The sequence below is a fragment of the Dysidea avara genome, chromosome 1 (assembly GCF_963678975.1).
Source record: "Dysidea avara chromosome 1, odDysAvar1.4, whole genome shotgun sequence".
In the NCBI taxonomy this organism is placed as follows: domain Eukaryota; kingdom Metazoa; phylum Porifera; class Demospongiae; order Dictyoceratida; family Dysideidae; genus Dysidea; species Dysidea avara.
This window is the reverse complement of record NC_089272.1, coordinates 17,029,987-17,053,568: the sequence shown is the minus strand read 5'-3', so window position 1 is coordinate 17,053,568 and position 23,582 is coordinate 17,029,987.

The following is a 23,582-nucleotide window of genomic DNA, read 5'->3' as shown; positions in this document are numbered from 1 at the left end:
AGACATACATGCAAACTCTTTTAGGTTGTCACAATGTGTATATAATAGGGAGCTTTTCCTTTCATACTTTGATCAGTATGTAATTCTATGCATACATTTATGATAATTGAAATGTGAACTGTGAAATATATATCCAGCTACATGCATGATATTATACACTAGGTCATGCATTATAAGCATAGGCAATTTTAAGGAGGTACAGAGGGGGGGGGGGGGGGGGGGCACTGGCTGTCCTGTTGAAATTTAAGTTTTGAAAAATGTTGGGGAAAAGCTACAGTACAGCTAGGTTGGCATTTTAGTTTTAGCATTTTTCATGCTTTAGCATCATTTTTTTTTTAAATTGTAAAAATCCTATAGTATTTTGGGGTCACCCCTACATCCCACTGAAGTTCTACTTTGTATTATGTAGCCATGCATCATCTTCAATAACAGTCTTCACAGAAAATAATGTGACATCTGATTTCAAATAATGTGACTTCATAATAGCTGTAGAATATAATACGTATACTATACTTATAGTTAAGCCTTTATCAGATGTGTGGAGGAAGTACAAGAAGGGGGTGCCAAATTTTGTGGTCAGCTAAGGCCACTCTAAATAAATTCTCTGTTTCCCATCCTGGACTCAAGCATATTTGCATGCGGGCGGGCGGTCCATTTCCATTATTTCATTATAAGATTGGCAGCTTTTCAAGCCATTATTTGCCTGGCACAACCATTAAAAAACTGCATAAAAGCATGCTTAAGCTTGTTCCTTCCTTTTCAAGTTGCAAAAATAGCACAAACATGAAGTTTGTACCGACTTGGTAGCACTGCTGACAGGTGAGCTGACATGGTTTCAAGTGAGCCAGTCAGTATGCAACAATAACCGGAAAATAATGGAAGAATACGGAATAATGGAATATTTAGAGCTGACAGTAACTAGATGCGGGCGGTGGACGGGAAACAGAGAATTTATTTGGAGTGGCCTAATCAGTAAAACACTTTGTTGTAGCTAGCTAGTGGCATGAGAAATTACACCAGGGGCTATTAAGGTCATATCGCATCTACATGAAAACTCTTTCACGCATTACGGTATCTATGGTAACTCCAAAACAAACGTCAGAAATATTTAGTAATTACCAATAACGCAATCTGATTGGTGTTACCTGTTTTCGGTAACACGCTACAAATTTTGAATGCTAGAGTGACCAGACCCTTCCTCTTTATGCGAAGGGGCGGGCGCTGCCAGACTAACATGGCTGTTCTTGAGACCTCACCCAGAAGACACAGAATGCTGGTCCTCGCACTCGACAGTATGAATTACAAAGTGACACAGGAGTTAGCTACTTCAGTAGTTCTTCGACTTGGTCAGGAAGATCAACTTTACTCGCACTTGCACAAGGTTCACTTTTAGTGCCACTTAAGTCTGCGAGGGTGACGGCAAGCAAGAAGTGTGATCGAAAATCTATGGTGTGATGAACAAGTGCTCCATCATTCGTCATGACTACTGTGTGCCAGGAAGTTGTGTATGTAGTAAGCTATAAGTCTACAATTATTAGCATAGTATAGCAATAAGCTGCACAAACAGCAGTGTAGGTTTCCAGCTAGTTATAGATAGATACACACATCGTGCTTGTTAAAGTTTGCCTAAGGGCACATTTTATGTATGAATGTTCTACGTACAGCCATAGGCTGAGTTGTATAATTATGTGAACTTTAGGGGGTAACCCTCCACCCAGTTCGGAGAGCCCCCTCTTGAAAAACCCGGCCTGGATCCTCCCCTGACATGGATGTTCGCTATCACTGCAGGTGTAGGTGACCTCCCTTGTTTACCTTTTTTCTTATGATTTCTAATTGAGTTAAGCTCTTAAAGGATCCACTTGATTAGTTGACAACCTTTATTACCTCTGTCAAGTTTTCAAGATAATTGTATATCCCTTTACTTATATCTTTACAAGCAATGATTATACATAAAGCATTGTAAATGTTTGGCTAATTAACATTTCACTGAAATTTGGACAAATCATAATATCTTTCATAACTGATGCTGCTCAGAACTAATTAGCTTGCATCATTTCTTCATTTATACAGATGCTCCAATACTTACCTTACTTCCAGATCATTCTCCTTATCATGTTAAAGTTAATGAAAAAGCCAAATTGAAATGTTTTGTGGAAGGATTACCTCTTCCTACTGTACATGCAGTGGTTCAGTAATGGTATAGCTGTGTCTATAGTGTTGGACATCTTCAAGCTTCAGTCACTGTGCAAACCAGTTATCCACATACTGCAGTGTACACTTGTGTGGGGATGAACAAGTTTAACAAACAAAGCTCTAATGTTTCAGTGATAGTTGGAGGTAGGATTGTAAATGTTTGCTCTACCTCTAAATGTATACAAATGTATACTGTTGTGGTTACACTGTACATAAAGCAAAGAACTTGTTATTAGATCTGATGCATTAGAGTTCATCACAAAAGCAATAATTATGAGGAGCAGTACTGTTTTTGTACTATATTTTAAATGGCTCGGTAAAAGATTGTTTTGTGATATAGTAAAGGCACCATATTATTTCAAGCAAACATTCTGTATATACAGTACAATCTCACACAGTTGAAGATATCAAAAAAGTCCACTTTTAAGTATCCAGAGCATACAGCTTACTGATGATAGAGGTTATGTGTATTAGATTTTCAAGCATTTAAAAACAACTCCTTACTTTTCAGAGTGTGCATCCACTTTAAAAGTAGTCAACAGCCAAGTTTCCTACAAGTAGTTTTTTTTTGTGAAATATTAGGCAAGTTTTGATGAGAGATGGATGGTAGTGGGTAGGGTAAAGGGTTAGTTTGAGGGATGGAGATGAATTAGACCAAGATATGGAGCATTATGTGCTTGGTATTTATTCTACATATTACTATAATTTGCTTTTTTTCATTGTAAATAATTTTCATATGCAAAACTTGTACAGAAATTTCTAACTAATTTTTTTTACAGAAGATCTAAGTACTCTAAAAGAGCAATTATTCATGTAAATCATACTAAAATATTTTTACACAAAATTTTTTATCACGGAAATTTTTTGCATGAAAATAATGGTAGCTACAGAGCTATACAGCCAGATGCAGTCACCCCTGATTGGCAGTGATGGGTAAGGTGTGGGGTTGTGGGGTGGTGAGTACGGTGGTGGTGGGGCAAAGAGGGGTGATAGATGATTCATTATCATTTATATTGTATGCATATAGTACGTGTGACTATGTATTACATTGTTTATACGTAGGAACTTGTCCAACTCTTGCTAATCCTGCTAATGGAAGAGTGATTGTTGTGGGTCAGAATGCATTTTATGTTTGCAATACCAACTACATTACAGTTGGAAATCCTTCAACTCTTGTGTGGGTGGTAAGTGGACATCTCCACCAGCAATGTGCAAACTATCCTAACTGGTTAATATGCACAATTATTCTTAATGACACTTTAGGTAGTGTGTTAGGTGTATGTTACAGCAGCTACTGACTTTTTTGTGTGATAGCTCATTTACTATAGTTGTATATAGAGTTTCCCATTATAGCTAGCATGCTTGACAAAGGTGTTGTAATTTACCTGCAATACTGTACCATTCCCATTTTGTAGCAGGAATTGTCTTTCATATGTGATTAGAACAAAAAGAATAATTTTAACTAGGATATATGCGATACAGTACGGTATACACTCTACATAGTATTTCTACTGTAGCTAACTACTGATCCACTATAATAGTATTCATTACTGATTGCTGTTCATAATTAAATTAACCAGCAATTTCTAAATCCAATTATTTACTCAATTTCAACATTATTTATTTATTTGAAATAGTACCAATAAAATTGCTTTACTACTAATGGAGAGTCAAGTGTACTGTTTTGTACTGGCTTTAGTATAATTATACAATCCAGTACATGTATGAACACAACATACCAGCTAGCAGTTATGGTGGATATGTAGTTGACAGCACTAAGAGGGTGGAGCACAGAGCTCTCTTCATTGAATGCAAGGACAATTTAATTTATCTAATCCTATTTTACTAGCCACAATGAATGTCCTGCAGCTTGACAATAATCACATTCACTACACATAATGTAACTATACTCTGTGTATATACTGCACCAAAATTCAGCAGCACCACTTTGTAAGATCCGCCCCTGAAAAATTGCAGGTGTCAATGTATCTAGCTAGATGAAGAAAGCCAAAATTATGCACAGTGCCAGTATTGACATGTGCAGACCATAGGCAGCAGAAAGGTAGGGGGAGGGGCTAGGAGTCCAAAGCCTAAAATGGACAAAAAAATCGTCTACAGTGGGAATTGAACCACTGACCTATTACTTTGAGAGTTGGTATGTTACCACTGTACCAAATTACTATTTCCAGCTGTCTAAAAGCTGTTTTGTAGTGCTTTTAAATGTAGTATGTTTATTATCCTATTAGTTAACAGCTATAAAAACTGTTTTTTTCTAAATTTATTTTAATTAGCAAAACTCTTAGAGGTATCACACTAATGTATGATGTAATATCAGTTTCTGTTCGGTTACACCATCATGTCTGAACAGTAGATGGAGTGAGTGTTGCTGATTTATATAGGAGCAACACAACACTAGCATTAATAAATTAACTAAATGGACACTAGCCAAATGGACACTAACCAAGTGGACACTAGCTTTAATAAATTAACTAGTGTCCATTTGGTTCTACTTGGAGTACTTAGAGATAATGAGTCACTCTCTAGAATTCCTATGGATATAATTACATGAAGGAAAAAGCCTGGTAGACTCCTGTAAGTGTTTGAGCGTAAATCGGATGGCTGCAGGTTCGAGGCTACCTAGGTCCAGTCATGGATTTTTTCTCCTTTCTGCAACTTTTCAAACACACCTTAAGTAGCTAATGTCTTAGTATCTAATGTATTTGAGCAGGCTGTAGGACCAGGTGTCCTACAGACCTTCAGCACTTTTGCTGAAAAGCTTTAATAAATAAAAAATAAATAAAATAAGGAGGTGATAAAATTGTTGATGTGTGAGAAGTGCATAAAGCAACAATCTTGTTTTTCCAAATGACCAGATTTCTTTCTCCTTTTTGTCTTCTTTCTTTTACAGTAATTCTTGGTGCAATAGCTGGTTAATTCTTCTCTCTGCAACACTCATATCAGGGTTGACATACACATCATTCCACTTAGAGTTGGATCTGAGTTGTGGTGAAATTTTCCATTTGTTTGCTTCATTGTCTAAGCATGCATGTAAGGGTCTGATTTCATTTGTCAACTTCTTGCCAAGTCAGGTAATTTGAGTCTCTACACCTAGAGAGTTACACAAGTTGTAGAAGGTGGATGTATCAGTCAGAGTTGGACTCTGCGGTAGGTTATGGATTATTAATTCTTTCTCAATCTGAGAGTTCATTGGTAAGGTCAAAAGTAGTGTAAGTTTGCATGTTGTTCTGAGAATGGGAGAGAAGTAGAGGGAGATACATTTTAACTGTTTGGAAGATTCTAACATACCTCCAGTAACTTAGCTTTCCAGCTGTGTTGTCTGCTCAGATAAGCTATGAACTTTGCAAGTTAGATCTGAAAGGGGTTTGATTTCATTAGTTTCTTGGTCAATACTTCTGCTTGTGAGCTGGCTCACCTAGAGTGGAAATATATTGACTACAGATACCCTGTTTTAAATATTTTGACTTTAAAAGTTGGTGTTTCAACTTATAAGAACTTTGAGACATCATGAAAGCTAACATGGCTACAGCTTCTGGGTGTGCCCCCCAGACCCCAGAAATTCTATATTCAGGTCAGTCCCCCCTCACATCAACTACTTCCTCACCACTGGTGCAGACATAGGTACGCAGACAATATAGCTATGTCAAGCAACAGACTATACAGTAATCTTTATGGTAAAGTTAATGTACTTACTGTTTTATGCTCTCTCACATGCAAACATTATGCATAAACACTTTCCTGGAAAGATAATTATATGTGACCATGTTTGACAAACTAGGCTTCCACACACGTCCAATTATGCAATTACAGGTCAGAATTTGAAAGTGATAGCATACTCCTACATTGAATTAAAATTTGCAAATCTGGATGTGTGTGGAAGCCTGGATTTGTCAAATCTGGTCACGTTAGCCATGTTACAAAACTCAAATATATAGTACAGAGGTAGAAGTCTAGAGGAAGTAGCTATCATGTTCGAATTCCTAGTGGTTATTATCAATACACTTTGAATTTAATATACTGTATACCCAAATGCAACCAGTAGTCTACCCAACTCTATGTATTTTTTTTTATTATTATCAGTGTAGCAATAAAGATTATATCAATATCATCCTTTAATATACACCATCAGTACAATTAATTTTTATGTGTATCAACAATGACATCATTTGCATACATTTACCGCATACATGTAACAGTGTCATTTTTATATCAGTACCAGTAAATTATGGACATACTGTACCTAGCTACATGCACATCCATTAACTGTAATAAGTCACAATATTTTCAGTTTGGAATTGGAATTTGACATTGTTGTATAAAGAACTGCCTTACAGTTAGTTACATTGGAACTCAACTTGAGCTGCTAGCCTAATAGCTATAACTTCCTCTGTCAAAAGCATGTATATGCTCAGTGGGTAGAGTATTAATTGCGGACCTCAGAAATATACATACACGTAGTAGTTAGTGAATGTAGTGACTACATGGATGTAAGGTGTAGAGCACTGGCTGTTCTTTAAAAAGTTTAGAATTTGACCACTTTCTGCAAAAACCTCAGATATTCTCCTCCTGATTTAGAGTTCCTAGGAAGATAGTTTGCAGAAAACAACCTACAAAATCATTGATTGAGAAGATCTTTGTACTTGTAGCAAGCCAGACGGTTAGAAAGATTGAATCTCTTTTAAGCTTGGTATGAAGAATACTTGTACATCTAATTTCATTACCATATAAGTGATAGGTTTGGCTTCACTTCCCTTGGCTGGTAGAGCACCTTGAATGACAATTTGCTTGACCCATCCACAAAAACCAGCCTCCGTGAAAAACACATGCACAAGTTTACTCACTTCTCTGGTAGGCTAACAACATTTGAAATCACATGCAAAACCTAGCTGGCCATGGGAATTCTGAACATTTTTTTTTGAGCAAATCAAATGAAAAGAAGATAATGATCAATACAGTACCTCGTACACTACATATAGTAGTACTGTATTATTAGGTTTACATTTTCTCACAAAAAATACTGACCAGAAACCAGCCCACAATACTTCATGTCACCTAGGCAGTATAATAACAGTGTGACCGGGTCTGCAAAAAAAGGGTATGTGGGTACAAACTACATCCCATCGCATAGCAAGTCATATCTCAGCAATACAATTAAATATTTGCATTCTGGCACTTGTATTATACAGCTAACTAAATGTTTAATAAGTGTTGAAAATTACATGGCCATATGATAGCCACATAAAAAGTTATGAGTCATGAAAGTTTTAAAAGGTAGGTAAATTTTTGTGTGCCAACATGCCCTATTTTTGCAGGTGTGGTCACCAGTATTAAAAGTGCTGTAAAATAAAAATACCCTATTTACTCGATTTGTGCCCCAGGGGTACTATAATAGCCGCACTGTGCTATTATTCGAGGGTGTGCTACTACTAGAGATTTCCAACCAAATTAAAAAATTTACAATCCTTAAATTCTTTGGTATGGCAAATATTGTGCTGTCTATTAGAATCATTTTAGTGCAAACCGCATCTCAACCAGTGGCTCCTACCAAAAGATATAAGCAAAAGAAGGCAGCAGAGCGGTGATTCTTGTGTACGGAATTTTTAGGGCTTTTCTGTACATTAACGTGGCACCAAGCACAATATCCAAAGTGTAGGCTTGAGTACATTATGCTTTTAAATTACCTATTATTCTTTCTGGCAATTCTTTTTTTATTCACCTATTATTTCCAATTATTCCCAAATACTCCTGGAGTAATTCCTGGAATTGTAAAAGTCAAATGGATATTCTTCTGCAGCTGAAAATATAACCACTTGCAAGCATAAAAACTATATAACCAAAGATCGAGATACTCTAATAGAGCAGTCACAACTAAACTTGTCTGAGTGTTCTATTAGGGTGAGTGACTGCTCTATTAGAGTATCTCGATCTTTTTGCCCGATTTTGTGCTAGCAATATTTGTGGATGTTCCTTTACGAATTTTTCTGTAATACTACACAAAAAATGTATGAATTCTAATTAATTATTCTGGAAGATCACCCTATTATTCCGGAATTATTCCTGATTTCTTTTACCACCGATTATTCCAAAAATTATTCCGGCATAATGTACGCATACAGTACCTACCAAAGTGCAATAAATTTGACTATGAATCTCCTAATGACATGAAATTTTCACCACATCACCATTAATGTAGTAAAATGCATGAGCTAGGTAAAACCTTTCTAAAGTGATTGCCCATAACAGCAAATTTAATTTTTCACCAAGAACACAGAGCTACAAGAAATAAACTATCAAATTTAATTATCAAAATTAGCTAGACTTGAGTGGTCTGCTTTTGCTGGCTGCTTTTCCCAAGCACAGTAGAGATCTGCTGCATGGGTGGGAGCCCTAATGGAAGCTCTGGCCTGGAGATGGTTGTATGTGGCTGTACAGCCGTGGTGTCAAATAAAGACCTGTGGTGTAAATGTCTTTCATTTTAGCTTACAATCGGAATTCTCAAGACAGATTTTCCCAGACTAGGTCACATATGTATAATATATGTACATATGTGTTTGTGTGTTTGCGTTGTGTGTATGTATGTATATTAGTATTGTCTGGTTAAACTTATTAAGGAGGTAAAAAAGATAATACTGGTTTTCCCAGACCATACGTACGTACATACACATACACATATCATATACATTATACATACATACATATGTACAGTAATGCCATTAGCTATATAGTACGTATGCAATGAGTCAACTGTAAAGTACATTTGTACATGAACCTTTATATTAGCTAATCATCTACAATTCCATTAGCAAATCAGCTGTGCTGCTTGCTCAGTAGCACAAATAAACAAACACAAACCCATATAGGTGTGTATGATTATCATCTAACAGTTCTCCCTTACCTCATCTCATTCAGATAATTCTCTCACATGCATGTACACAACCACATATATACTATGCTCAGCACTAGAGGTGACATGACTCATGTTTTCAAACATAAGCAATGTGTTATAATTTACTTTAGTCTACTTGCATATATTAAATTATATACTGATTAAATCATAGATTTTGTAACTGTATATCAACAACAATGACACCATAATATGTTCATATTTAACATGTCCCCCCAAAGTATCTACATGTATATTGTGTAATATACAAGTTTATTGGCATGGGTTAGACCAAAATAAAGGCTGTGATCAAGACACACGGTAGTGTGTCGTGCGGCCCAAGAAGCTGGCGCGCCACACCCGTGAGTATATTGACAGGAAGAACGAAAACGTCATTTTCACACATTTGTATCTCGGTGATCACTTATCTGATTGGAACCAAATTTGCTACACAGTTGCCCGCCAGCCAAGGGAGTCTACATTCCAAATTTGAAGGAAATCGCTCCAGCCATTTCCGAGATACGAGCTGCCAAAGTTTCGTTTTTTTTTCTTCGTTTTTTTTCTTCTTCTTCTTCTTCTTCTTCGTCTTTTCGCACACTTGCAAAAATTGCTATAACAAGCAAACGCGTACTCCGATCGCCTTGAAATTTGGCACACAGAAAGGGAGTCCAAAGGCGAATCCTAGCATCAAATTTGGTACAAATCCGATGAATGGTTCAGGAGTTATGACCGATTATTCGCGTAAAACAAGATCGATTTGTTGTCACGCCTACAGGGTAAACCGCTTCATGGAATGAGCTGAAAATTGCTATGTAGATGGAGTAACCATCGTAGGAGTGCCTTTTGGTGGTTTGAAAGGAATCGAGATAAAGACCACGGAGATATGACACAAAACCCAACCTGTGTCACAATTACGCGATCGATTTTTATGAATAAAAAAGTATTAGTTTTCACGCCTACTAGGCAAACCGCTTAGAGCAATGAGCTGAAAATCGGTGTATAGCTGGAATAATCTTCATAGAAAGTCCTTGCAGTAGTACAGAAGAATCGGATTACAAACCACTGAGTTATGATTCGAAAGCCAACTCCGTGTAGCAAATGCGAGATCGAGATACTCTAATAGAACAGTCACCCTAATAGAGCATTCGGCTAATATATTTATTCCATTATAGAATTTTATTACATCACAAGTTATTCTGTAGGGAGTTCAGCTGCAAACAGTTAATCTTATAGACAGTTCAGCAAGAAGACAGTCACCATGTGGAGAGTTATGCAAATATATCACTATAGAGATTCAGAACATTACAAGTCACACTGAAGAAAGTTCAGCTATAAACAAGTCATGCACTGTGTAGAGAATTCAGCTACAATTAAGTCACTCTCTAGAGAATTCAGTTACACAGAATTCAGCTACACATAAGTCACTGTGGAGAGAGTTCAGCTACAAACAAAGTACCCTTTAGAGTGATCAGCTACAAACAAAACACTTTGCAGGGTGTTCAGCTGCAACAAATCAACCTTTAGAGCAATCAGCAATGAATAAATCTACCTGTAGAGAGATAAGCTAGAAACAAATCACCCTGTAGAGAGTTCAGCTACAAAAAATCACCCTGTAGAGACATCAGCTAGAAACTAGACACAATGTAAGGAGTTCAGCTACAAGCAATCACCCTGTAGAGAGTTCAGCTACAAAAAAATCACCCTGTAGAGACATCAGCTACAAACTACACACAATGTAAGGAGTTCAGCTACAAATAAATCACCCTGTAGAGAGTTCAGCTAAAACAAATCAACCTGCAGAGAGATCAGCTACAAACAAATCACCTTTTAGATAGTTCAGCTACAAACAAATTACCTTGTAGAGAGATCGGCTACAAACAAATCAACCTGCAGAGAGATCAGCTATACACAATTCAACTTGTATAGAGATCAGCTACAAACAAATCACCCTGTAGAGAGATCAGCTACAAACTAGACACAATGTAAGGAGTTTAACTACAAGCAAATCACCCTGTAGAGAGTTCAGCTACAAACAAACCAACCTGTAGAGCAATCAGCTAGAAACAAATCACCCTGAAGAGAGGTCAGCTACAAAAAATCACCCTGTAGAGATATCAGCTAGAAACAAATCACCCTGAAGAGAGGTCAGTTACAAAAAATCACCTTGTAGAGAGATCAACTACAAACAAAACACTTTGCAGAGAGCTCAGCTACAAACAAATCAACCTGTAGAGAGATCATCTAGAAACAAATCAACCTGCAGAGTGATCAGCTACAAACAAATCAGCTTGTAGAGAGATCAGTTACACACAAATCAACCTGTAGAGAGATAAGCTAGAAACAAATCACCCTGTAGAGAGTTCAGCTAAAACAAATCAATCTGCAGAGAGATCAGCTACATACAAATCACCATATAGATAGCTCAGCTACAAACAAATTACCTTGTAGAGAGATCGACTACAAACAAATAACCCTGCAGAGAGATCAGCTACACACAAATCAACTTGTATAGAGATCAGCTACAAACAAATCACCCTGTAGAGAGATCAGCTACAAACTAGACACAAAGTAAGGAGTTCAGCTACAAGCAAATTACCCTTTAGAGAGTTCATCTACAAACAAATCAACCTGTAGAGCAATCAGCTAGAAAAAAATCACCCTGAAGAGAGGTCAGCTACAAAAATCACCCTGTAGAGAGATCAGCTAGAAACAAATCACCCTGTAGAGAGTTCAGCTACAAGCAAAACACCCTGTAGAGAGTTCAGCAACAAAGAAACCACCATGTAGAGAGTTCAGCTGCAAACGAATCACCTTATAGAGAGTTCAGCTACAAACAAATTACCTTGTAGAGAGATCGGCTACAAATTAATCAACCTGCAGAGAGATCAGCTACACTCAAATCAACTTGTAGAGAGATTAGCTACAAACAAATCACCCTGTAGAGAGATCAGCTAGAAACTAGACACAATGTAAGGAGTTCAGCTACAAGCAAATCACCCTTTAGTGAGTTCAGCTACAAAACAATCAACCTGCAGTGAGATCACCTACAAAAAAGCACCTTGTACAGAGTTCAGCTACAAACAAATTACCTTGTAGAGAGATCGTCTACAAACAAATCAACCTGTAGAAAGATCAGCCACACACAAATCACCCTGTAGAGAGATCAGCTAGAAACTAGACACAATGTAAGGGGTTCAGCTACAAGTAAATCACCCTGTAGAGAGTTCAGCTAAAACAAATCAACCTGCAGAGAGATCAGCTACAAATAAATCACCTTATAGACAGTTCAGTTACAAACAAATTACCTTGTAGAGAGATCGGCTACAAATTAATCAACCTGCAGAGAGATCAGCTACACACAAATAAACTTGTAGAGAGATCAGCTACAAACAAATCACCCTGTAGAGAGATCAGCTAGAAACTAGACACAATGCAAGGAGTTCAGCTACAAGCAAAATCACCCTTTAGTGAGTTCAGCTGCAAACAAATCAACCTGCAGTGAGATCACCCACAAAAATGCACTTGTACAGAGTTCAGTTACAAACAAATTACCCTGTAGAGAGATCAGGTAGAAGAATTCACCTTGTAGAGAGTTCAGCAACAAAGAAACCACCATGTAGAGATTTCAGCTGCAAACAAATCACCCAGTAGAAAGATCAGCTAGAAGAAGTTACCTTGTAGAGAGTTCAGTTACAAAGAAACCATCATATAGAGAGTTCAGCTACAAAGAAATTACCCCATAGAGAGTTCATCTAGAAGAAGTCACCTTGTAAAGAGTTCAGCTACAAAGAAACCATCATGTACAGAGTTCAGCTACAAAGAAACCACCATGTAGAGTGTTTAGCTGCAAAAAATTACCTGTAGAGAGTTCAGCTAGAAACAAATCACCCTGTAGAGTAATCAGCTAAAAGAGGTCACCTTGTAGAGAGTTCAGCTACAAAGAAACCACCACATAAAGAGTTCAGCTGCAAATAAATCACTTGTAGAGAGTTCAGCTACAAGTAAATCCCCCTGTAGAGGGATCAGCTAGAAGAAGTCACCTTGAAGAGAGTTCAGCTACAAAGAAACCATCATGCAGAGAGTTCAGTTACAAACAAATCACCCTGTAGAGAGATCAGCTAGAAGAAGTTACCTTATAGATAGTTCAGCTACAACAATTCACCCTGTAGAAAGATCAGCTAGAAGAAGTCACCTTGTAGAGTGTTCAGTTACAAAGAAACCATTATGTAGAGAGTTCAGCTGCAAACAAATCACTCTGTAGAGAGTTCAGCTACAAAGAAACCGCCATGTAGAGAGTTCAGCCTCAAACAAACCACCTTGTAGAGAATTCAACTACAACAAATCACCCTGTAGAGAAGAAGTTACCTTGTAGAGAGTTCAGCTACAAAGAAACCATCATGTAGGGAGTTCAGCTACAAAGAAACCACCATGTAGAGAATTTAGCTGCAAACAAATCACCTGCAGAGAGTTCAGCTAGAAACAAATCACCCCGTAGAGAGATCAGCTGGACAAAGTCACCTTGTAGAGAGTTCAGCTACAAAGGAACCATCATGTAGAGAGTTCAGCTGCAAACAAATCACCTGCAGAGAGTTCAGCTAGAAACAAATCACCCCGTAGAGAGATCAGCTGGACAAAGTCACCTTGTAGAGAGTTCAGCTACAAAGGAACCATCATGTAGAGAGTTCAGCTGCAAACAAATCACCCTGTAGAGAGTTCAGCTAGACGAAGTCACCTTATGGAGAGTTCAGCTACAAAGAAACCATCATGTAGAGAGTTCTGCTACAAACAAACCACCATGTAGAGAGTTTAGCTGCAAACAAATCACCTGTAGAGAGTTCAGCTAGAAACAAATCACCCTGTAGAGAGACCAGCTAGAAGAGGTCACCTTGTAGAGAGTTCAGCTACAAAGAAACCATCCTGTATATAGTTCAGCTACATTTCAAGTCAACCAGTAGAGAGATCAACTGCAAAAAAATATCCTGTGGGGAATAATGGGCATGTAATAAACATATGTATATAATTTGTATAATTACTAATAAAATCAAAAACAATTGAAGCATTAAAAATCTTCTTTAAGTTCTTTTCTTCTTCCTGTGGTAAAGAAAAAAACACATGGGTTAAAAAAGCCCCAAAGCCAGCCATAGGCCGGCTTTGCAGTATACAAATGCAAAAAGAAGTGATATCTAATCAAAAACAGCCAAGCTGTAAAAAAAGGTGCGTTCCCCAAAAAGGCCATGGTGAAAAAAGATGTGAAATCCAAGGTGGCGGCCAAGAAATGGCTGTGATGGTAGGTTAATGGTTACATTTTAATAACGACAATTCAGGTGAATTTTGTGCCGCTTGGTCTTGGCACCAAATTCACCTGAATTGTCGTTATTAAAATGTAACCATTAACCTACCATCACAGCCATTTCTTGGCCGCCACCTTGGATTTCACATCTTTTTTCACCATGGCCTTTTTGGGGGCCGCACCTTTTTTTACAGCTTGGCTGTTTTTGATTAGATATAATTTACACTACACTCTGTAAAGTATACTGAATCAGCTGTAAATTCCCTAGCTATGAGCATCACATAAATGTATAGTATTGCATTAAGCCTAAGTATAGTGCTGCAGTGGGTGGAAAAAAATCTGTATACGGTAGCTTTTAAGAGACAGTAAAGTGGAAATGGTGCTTGGTAACTCAAAATGCAAAACTGGATTGTAGCATTACTATTTTATTTCATTACTGAATAGGACCGGAAATACTTTTATTCTGCTCTATCTTATATTTACATGTATATATTATTAATAAAATAAAAATAGTAACATATAATTATGTGATCTGGTTGCTGATAATTCAGTGTTTTGGAAAAGTTGTGAAAATCATTTTGATGCTTACATTTTTATATGATTGATCATTAACATCATTGCAGCTATTTTTGGCTACCACCTTTGATTTCACAACTTTTTCACCCAGCCTTTTTGGAGGCTGCACCTTTTTTCACAGCTTGGCTGTTTTATAATTTAACAATAAAGGTACTATATGGCTTGTGAAATGCTACTGTTACTGTACTTGTTGTTCATGGGTGAGTTCAAATTCAGCAAGAATCAATTTTATTACAACTAAATGTACAGAAAGCAACATTGAAGCTGGATTATTATACATTCAAAAAATTACATGGTGTAACTAAATTATGGGGTATTCATTTTTTGTGTATATAGTCCATAGTCAATCTCCACCATTCATCATCTCCATAATGGGTTCACGATAGTGGATCATAGTGTCATGAATCATGATTGTGTCATTGGAATCTCTCCTTCTGCTACATGAATACATTTGAATAATATATTAAAAGTGGAAAATGTACATATGGAATAAAAAATATCATATATTTTTTATTCCATATATTATATATTTTTCTCGCGGCTGTTGGTACATGTTACCAACAGACCTTTGGTGTGTTTACACCATAAAGCAATAATAATTACATAACCAAGTAATAATAACAATAATAAGTGACGTCATAAATAATTAATTAATTAATGTACAGCGAAACTACTTAGCACACACACAAATGCTCACCGGGATTGTGTTAGACGATAGTAAAACAGGAAAAATAAAAAAGGAATTTTTTCTTCCGTCCATTCGTTATTGAATAGAGTTTTCCATATAACGCCATCCCTTTTCAGTACCTGACGACCAGTAACTCGTTAGTTACCACTCGTAAAACCTGTTTGCGTGCCCAGTAACCAGTAAGGCCGGTTTGTAGCTCATAGCAACCAATTCAAATGCGCTGCGCCGCCTGCACGTTAAGGTGGCGATAAAGCAATGACGCGCACAAGAAGCCATAGCAAATACATATGACGTAACATACCATATACTACGCAATTTGTGGTAAATCAGGCGGGGGCTAATTCGGCGCAGAACCATAATAAACTTACCAAGCGTAAAAACAGCCACGACTAACAGGTGAGTTGTTAGCAAAAACAACAAGCAGCTGCTGTTACACATTTCAGGTGGAATGTAACTCACCTTTACAACAAATTGACAACCTTGACAACGTGAAAACAAGCGCTACTAATAATTATTATTTGTTTCGACTCACCTTACAGCCTGTTACAAACATTATCTTTTCTCTGTAGACACGGGTTGAACAGCCACGAAACCTCGTATGAATGGTAAGCAATAGTGTCTGAATAATTCTACGTATCGGTATATCATATGTCCATTCTATGGCTTCTTCGCTTGGTGCGAACGGTGAAACAAGGCTATCATCTGCTTTTAAACGCCATATATTTCGACTTGTAAATCGCTTCCACTTATTGATACGTAGGATGATTCTTGTAATAGTATGCTTTCATCATGTGAAGTATTGGAGCTAAAACTTGAGGTTATTGAGAGATAACGCGTCTTCTGTGGTCCACTAAGTACCACCGATTTCTTGGTTTGAGAGCAGTTCTACGCTTTATACTCTCTACGAATGATAGATTCCTGTATGCATAGTTTATTTGTATGCAAAATTAAGTACTAGCTTTCAATATGTCTTAAATTGAGACCATGTTGAGACACAGCAGATTGTTGTCAAGAATGCGCGTTATTACTTGATGAGGGCTATTCTATTGACGTAATCTACTTAGATTTCCAAAAAGCCTTCGATACTGTTCCACACCGACGTTTATTGCAAAAGTTAACATCGTTTGGTATTCATGAAAATGTGCTAAAATGGATTGAAAGTTTTTTATCTAACAGAGTGCAACAAGTTGTACTTAATGGCCATAAATCTTCCACCATTCCAGTTACTAGTGGTGTCCCCCAGGGTTCTGTGCTGGGTCCCCTACTATTCACGATGTTTGTAAATGAGATACCATCAATTGTATCAAGTCCGGTGCTATTGTTTGCTGATGATACAAAAATCTTTCGAGTCATTAGAAATAGAGAAGACTATACTGCGTTACAGAGTGACTTAGACTTACTTCAAAGATGGTCACAACAGTGGCTTTTGAATTTTAATATTTCCAAGTGCAAACACCTTCACTTCGGCCTAGCCCACCACTATGGTCCTTACTGTCTCAACGGAATATTTATTGACATCAATGCAACGCACAGCAACCTCGGTATTGTTTTTGACGATCAGCTCAAATTCCATCATCACACCACTCAAGTTACTACCAAAGCTAACCGAGTACTTGGTTTGATTAAGAAATCATTTGAATACCTTGACTCTACCATGCTAACTTGTCTGTTCAATACATTAGTTCGACCTATCTTGGAATGCAATAATCCTATTTGGGGGCCTCATTATATTCTAGACAACAGAAAGGTAGAGAAGATACAACGAAGGGCTACTCGTCTCATCCCACAACTTCAAGACAAATCTTACTCAGAGAGGTTGACACAACTAGATTTGCCATCTTTTCATTATAGACGTTTGAGAGGCGATCTAATATTTCTTTTCAAAATTCTTAACAATTATTTCACCACCGATTTTACTGATATATATACGTACTCAAGATCTATTACCAGGGGGCATCAATTCAAATTGTTTAAGGAACGCTCAAGACTATTATGTAGATCTAATTACTTTATCAATAGGATCACCAACAATTGGAATAGTTTGCCTAATTATGTTGTAAATATTTCTTCGATTAACACTTTTAAATCATTATTAGATAGTCATTTAATTGATTCAAGATTTATTTTTGTATAAGTTATTTAATTGATTCAAGAGTTATTTTTGTATAATTACTGCATTGATCGGGTATGCAGGCTGTACCTTTACCCGTATTTAATCATAATCATAATAATCATAATTACTTTAGCGCCACCTTAAACAAGGCTCTTGAGGGAAAGCCGAGGGGAAAGCACTATTATTGGTGGAAACAACAATGTTTTCTTTCTTGGAGGTTAGTTCTATGTAATGTACTCCAACTAATACTTTACTGCAGGTAGTTTTTAGGGTATTCCAGTTGAGAATTAAAATGCGCAAAAGCATTAGAATACACTTACGAGATTTTAGCCTATAGTCAGTAGGGGAAAAGTCTTATTATTGGGCCAAATTTACAAGTTTGTGCTACTGTAAAATCACTGATACTACGCTGTGTGGTCTGTTATTTAGTGACTAGTCCATAAGTGGCGACTTACTATTTGTAGCATTCAAGGTAGCATTGTTTAGCTAAAAGGTAAATTTCTATCGGCCAAAAGACTGTTTACTATGCTCAGGATTGAGTAAGGGGCACCAAGAAATAGTTTGTCATGTAGCAGTCATTCTTATAAGACTTGTTTGTGTTTCATGTGTATGCAGCTTCTGTAGACATATCAGTACTGTGCATGTTGTACACTAACGATGCAGTCACACGTGTCATAAGATAAATAATATGCTTTGAACATTTGCTTTTACCATACCTTTACAGCACTGGATGTGCGACTGCTGGTCAAGACAAATCTATTGTAGATAACATGGCTTATAGCTACTATAGCAATCAAACCAAGCACTGTAATATTGTTAACACTGAGTAATAATGACTACAATAGCAGTGCAAATGCAGATGTAATGAGCTATTCAATTTGTGGATGGTAGCAGTGTTAGTGGAGTATGTACTAGGATTCTGTCTTATAACAGTGCTGCCTGTTCACGTCTCAAAACAAACCCGAAGATTCACTCGCAAACAACTATAAACTTGTTGCTAACTACTCACATAACACTAGTCTATAATATATCGTACACATACAGGATACTATAATATAGTTATGTTCTGGTTAAATGTCTGTTGTTACATATAGCTTGTAATGTATGACTGTGTACAGTACATATGTATAATAACTTACAATATGTAACCGTCTCAGCGAAAACCCGTCTAGTTTGCACAAGCATGAGTATTGAGAAAATCTAAATTTTAAAATAATTCGTAAAATTACACAAGCTACAAGAAAAACTATGCAAGTTTTTCTCAGGCTAATACTCGAAGAAGGAAGATTCAAATCAATTAAACTATACACCATCTTACTCATGGGGAGTTCGAAAATCTTTGTTTCATTTCTGTAGCCCTAATGATTTGCGTGTCACGTGAGTTTGTTTATGGAGCAGTAGACGTAAACAAAGCTATTGATGTTTTTTTTAATAAAACCGCCTTCATACGCCTATGCACAGGTGAATACAAGGCTAAAACTATACCTTAGTTGGTCTGCCAATCCATGGTGAACATTGTAAGCCAAATTCCAACTTTTTAGACTAATCCAAACGGAAGTTATGGCTACGAATGCAAGCGCCTGTAGTTTATTTTTAGTATAGTCACTGTACAAATTGATTTCCTTATTCTTCCTACTTTCTAGCGCTGTAATTCCAAAACTACTCACCACAGAAGGCTGAAACTTTGGTGAACCATTCCTTGAACTATGCATGCAGATAATGCTGAGAAATTTAAAAAAATATTTGAAGGTTGTGCGAACTAGACAGGTTTTCACTGAGATGGTCACATATGTGACTATTGTAAGTACATTAAAGTGAAATTAAGTAATGGATAACTCTCAATCTTTCTTTAATATTGTTGCTCTGTGTTGTGTTGGCTGGTCCATCTGTAATGCTATACTTTTTTATAGCATACTGCAGTATTGTTACTAGGTTGTACTGAGAATAAAGCAGATGGGGTTGATAATGGTCCTATTCAGTGTCATACATGGTATTGGGGACATTAGCTTTATATAAGTTGACCATATAATATTATTATGTATGTATACTGAGCACAGAGTTGTCTGTATAGTAGCGTTGTGAACCAGTATGGAAAAACTGGTTATTAACTGGTATTGTCTTTTTCCCACTCACTTGGTAGACTTCTGCTGCCAAGTGATAACGTCATAGCATAACCTCAAAGCATGCGTAAATGCTGTGTAACAACAAAATAATATTTAGGCAATTTGCAGTTGTTAATTTGGCGAAATACACACTATTTAATTTTTATTAAATTTACTGATAAATTGGCACTACACTGTTGCACATGTTGTAGGCTGACAGATGGATGAATTTGTATCCTGAATGTTTCTTGTGCTGAAATGTTTGCCTTGCAGATTTAGTGCTCAGTCACAGCGAGCTGTCCACTGATCCTTTTCACAGGGTTAGATCACACGACGCGTAATCAAATATCTGAGTCTGACCTGGATTGGATCATGTGTGCAATGGATCAATTAGTTCACGTTGAAGTGTTTTAACATAGTCCTGCTACAAACTAGTTTTTTGTGAGCCACACCCACTTATCATGATCATGTACAGGGTGTATATCTCAAAGTAATACAGTAAACCTTTGATTTCTTTAGGATGTCATATCAAGTTACACATACAGTGTTAAGGAGTGTTGACAATGTCATCAGTGGACTGCTTATTGAAGCCAAACTACAAGGATCATTGAAACTTAATGCTGAGTAGAGACCTGACCAACTAACACATTGAAAGTGACTGTAGGTATTGCATCATCACTTCGAGATATGCATTTGTACAGGCTATACTGAAGTAGGAAGATCTCCTCTCTTTATATATTATGAACTCTTGCTAGTGGCCATGGGTTTGACTCCATGTAAACTTACAGACAGCATCAAACATAAGATTCATGTAGACTGTAATACTATTGATAAATGAATACAAGCAGAGTCTTACAATTAGAGCAAATTTGCTAGTTTGTGTGTAAAATCACTGATATGAGCAGTTGTTCTTATAAATAAGACTTGTTCGTGTTTCATGTATACAGCTTACCTAGACATATCAGTACTGTCCATTTGGTGCATATAGGCACATATGTCAGAGAATAATAGTATAGCTTTGAGCATCTTATTTAAAGATCACTTTCACCATACCTTGCAGCAGTTTGGATGTGTGACTACTGGTTAAGACCAATCCATTGTAGATACACTTTTCTATACACTTCGTAGAACGAAATTAATTTTGTGTCTAAACATGGCTTATAGCTGCCGTAGCAATTAAACCTATCACTTTACAATTATATCGGAGTACTGATGGCTACAATAGCAGTGCTAATATAAATGTAATGAGCTAGTCATTTTGGGAGTGGGTAGCCATGTTAGTAGTGTGCATACTAAGATTCTATGATATAAACTATTGGCATATAGCTTATAATGTATGTGGACAGTATAGATCCTTGCTAATCCAAACTCCTGTAATCTGAACACTTGCTAATCCCAACAGTTGAAATGACTGTTCTATTAGGGTATTTTGAGAACAAGTGTTTGTTCTATTGTTCTATTAGAGTATTTGAATAGGGTTCTGTATATAGTCAATAATCTGAACAATTTCACTACTTTTATCAACTTGAGAACAGTGCTGTTCAGATTATTGAGGATCCACTGTTTAATAGATTGCTATAATATCCATTTTATTGTATTATTAGCTTACAATGTGTGACTGTTGTGTGTACATACAATGAAATTAAGTGATAGATAACTCCCAATCTTTCTATGATAGTTCTGTTCTGTGTTGGCTGTTCCATCTGTTGCCCTATAATTTTGATAGCATACTTTAACATTGTTACGAAGTTGTACTGAGCTTTCAGTGTCTTTGTATTGGTACTGGTGACATCAACTTTATAATATGACCATGTATTTTGTGTATGTACACTATGCACATGGCTTTCCCCTTGTTATCTGTACAATGGTCCTTCTATAATTTAAATTCATTAAATAATGGAAAGTTAAAACTGATTGATTTATATACAGAATTCCATTCAAATACTCTAATAGAACATACAGTGAACAAAATACTCTAATAGAACAGTCACTACTGTTTGAATAACAAAACATTTGGGTATCGATGGCCGAACATTAAAGGGACCACTGCACTGGGGCATGTGTGACCTATTAGAGTATTTCGTCATTTAGTGAACATTCTATTAGAAAAAGTGTATGTTTTATTAGAGTAGTTGAACGTAACTCTATATAAACAAATGGTCTTCATTTATTTGAACAAATTCACTTAACTGGATGCTTTTAATGTTGAACTGAAACAGATGTTCGGATAATGGAAATCCTACAATACTTATTATACATCACAATTAGACAAAGCAAATATAAGTTGTTTTATATATTAACAAATTTACTTGGTTATGTGTGACCCGGTCCTAGTAATAATAATAATAATAATATATCATTCTGAATTTAAAACAATTTTGTGATCACCTTGTAGGGATGCGGCAATTATGGCAGAATAATTTCATAGGATTCAGGAACTATGCTGGCATTTGAAAGCCATTACAAAATTTCAGCAGACCTGATGAGATCTGCAAGCTTTACATTGTTTTTGTGGTTACAATACAGTGTATATAAGTAATACTCATTATATGCTTAGGAAAATAACTCTACAGGGCTGTATTTTACTGTTAGAATATATTATAGTTTTAAACCATGCGCGCGCCGCCTGGTTTACTGAAATTGTTTTCGTAAAAGTGTGTGTGTGTGTATCTATCTACCCCACCTATCTATGTTTGTCTGTACGCACCCACGTGAGCAAAATCGTTAAATAATGGTAAAAGCAGCTTTTATGTAAGAAGTAAAAGCGAAATGAAGTCTGTATTAAACTTCTGGACAGATGAACTTTGCTCTGAGGTGGTTTCTTTTCGGTGGACTGAAATATGGATGTGGCGACTTTCCTCAGACTTCGTAAAAAATTACCTTCCCTTTGAGGTTTTCAGGTGTTTAACAACTGAAAAACAACGGTGCAGGCCTCGTACACTACCAGGAATGGCCTATCGTTTCCAGTTGAAAGGGGCGTATCCCTTACGTACGCGAACGAAAATGAAGAGCAGCGTTGAGGCTTTTTACACTACCAGGAATGGCCTATCGTTTCCAGTTGAAAGGGGCGTATCCCTTACGTACGCGAACGAAAATGAAGAGCAGCGTTGAGGCTTTTTGTCAAGAGAATTTGTGAAAAAATACTCAATAATCAAACTATAAAACAGTTTAGAAGATACTTCTGTGCGTAATATGTTGGTAAAAGCGGTTTGTTTAACAAGCGCTTCCCGGCTTTAGCAGTAGTCTCGCGTAGCCAGACCCTTTTCTTTCGGGTCTGATGAACATAGTATAGCATTGTCGTTGGGCTATTCCGAGATTGTGGGGATTCTACTGCGCAGTTTCCGAATTGTTGATTGGCACGAATGACGTGATTTGCTAATATTTGCATCCTGTTACCATAGCTACTACAGAAATATCTATGGTAACAGGACGCAGATGCAGCAGATCACGTCATTTGTACTGTACCAAACAACATAGCTGCGCAGTAGAATCCCCACAATCTCGGGATAGCCCAACGACGGTGCTATACTATGTTCACCAGACCCTTTTCTTTCCCCGCCCCCACATAAAAGAAAGAAAAGGACCTGGCTATGCGAGACTACCTTAGCAGTGCATAGCAACGTAATTGAATGAATTGTGAAAATTTCATGAATTACGAAATACGAGAATTAGCTAGCAATATTATTGCACCCCAACCCAAAACTACCCTATCGGTTAAA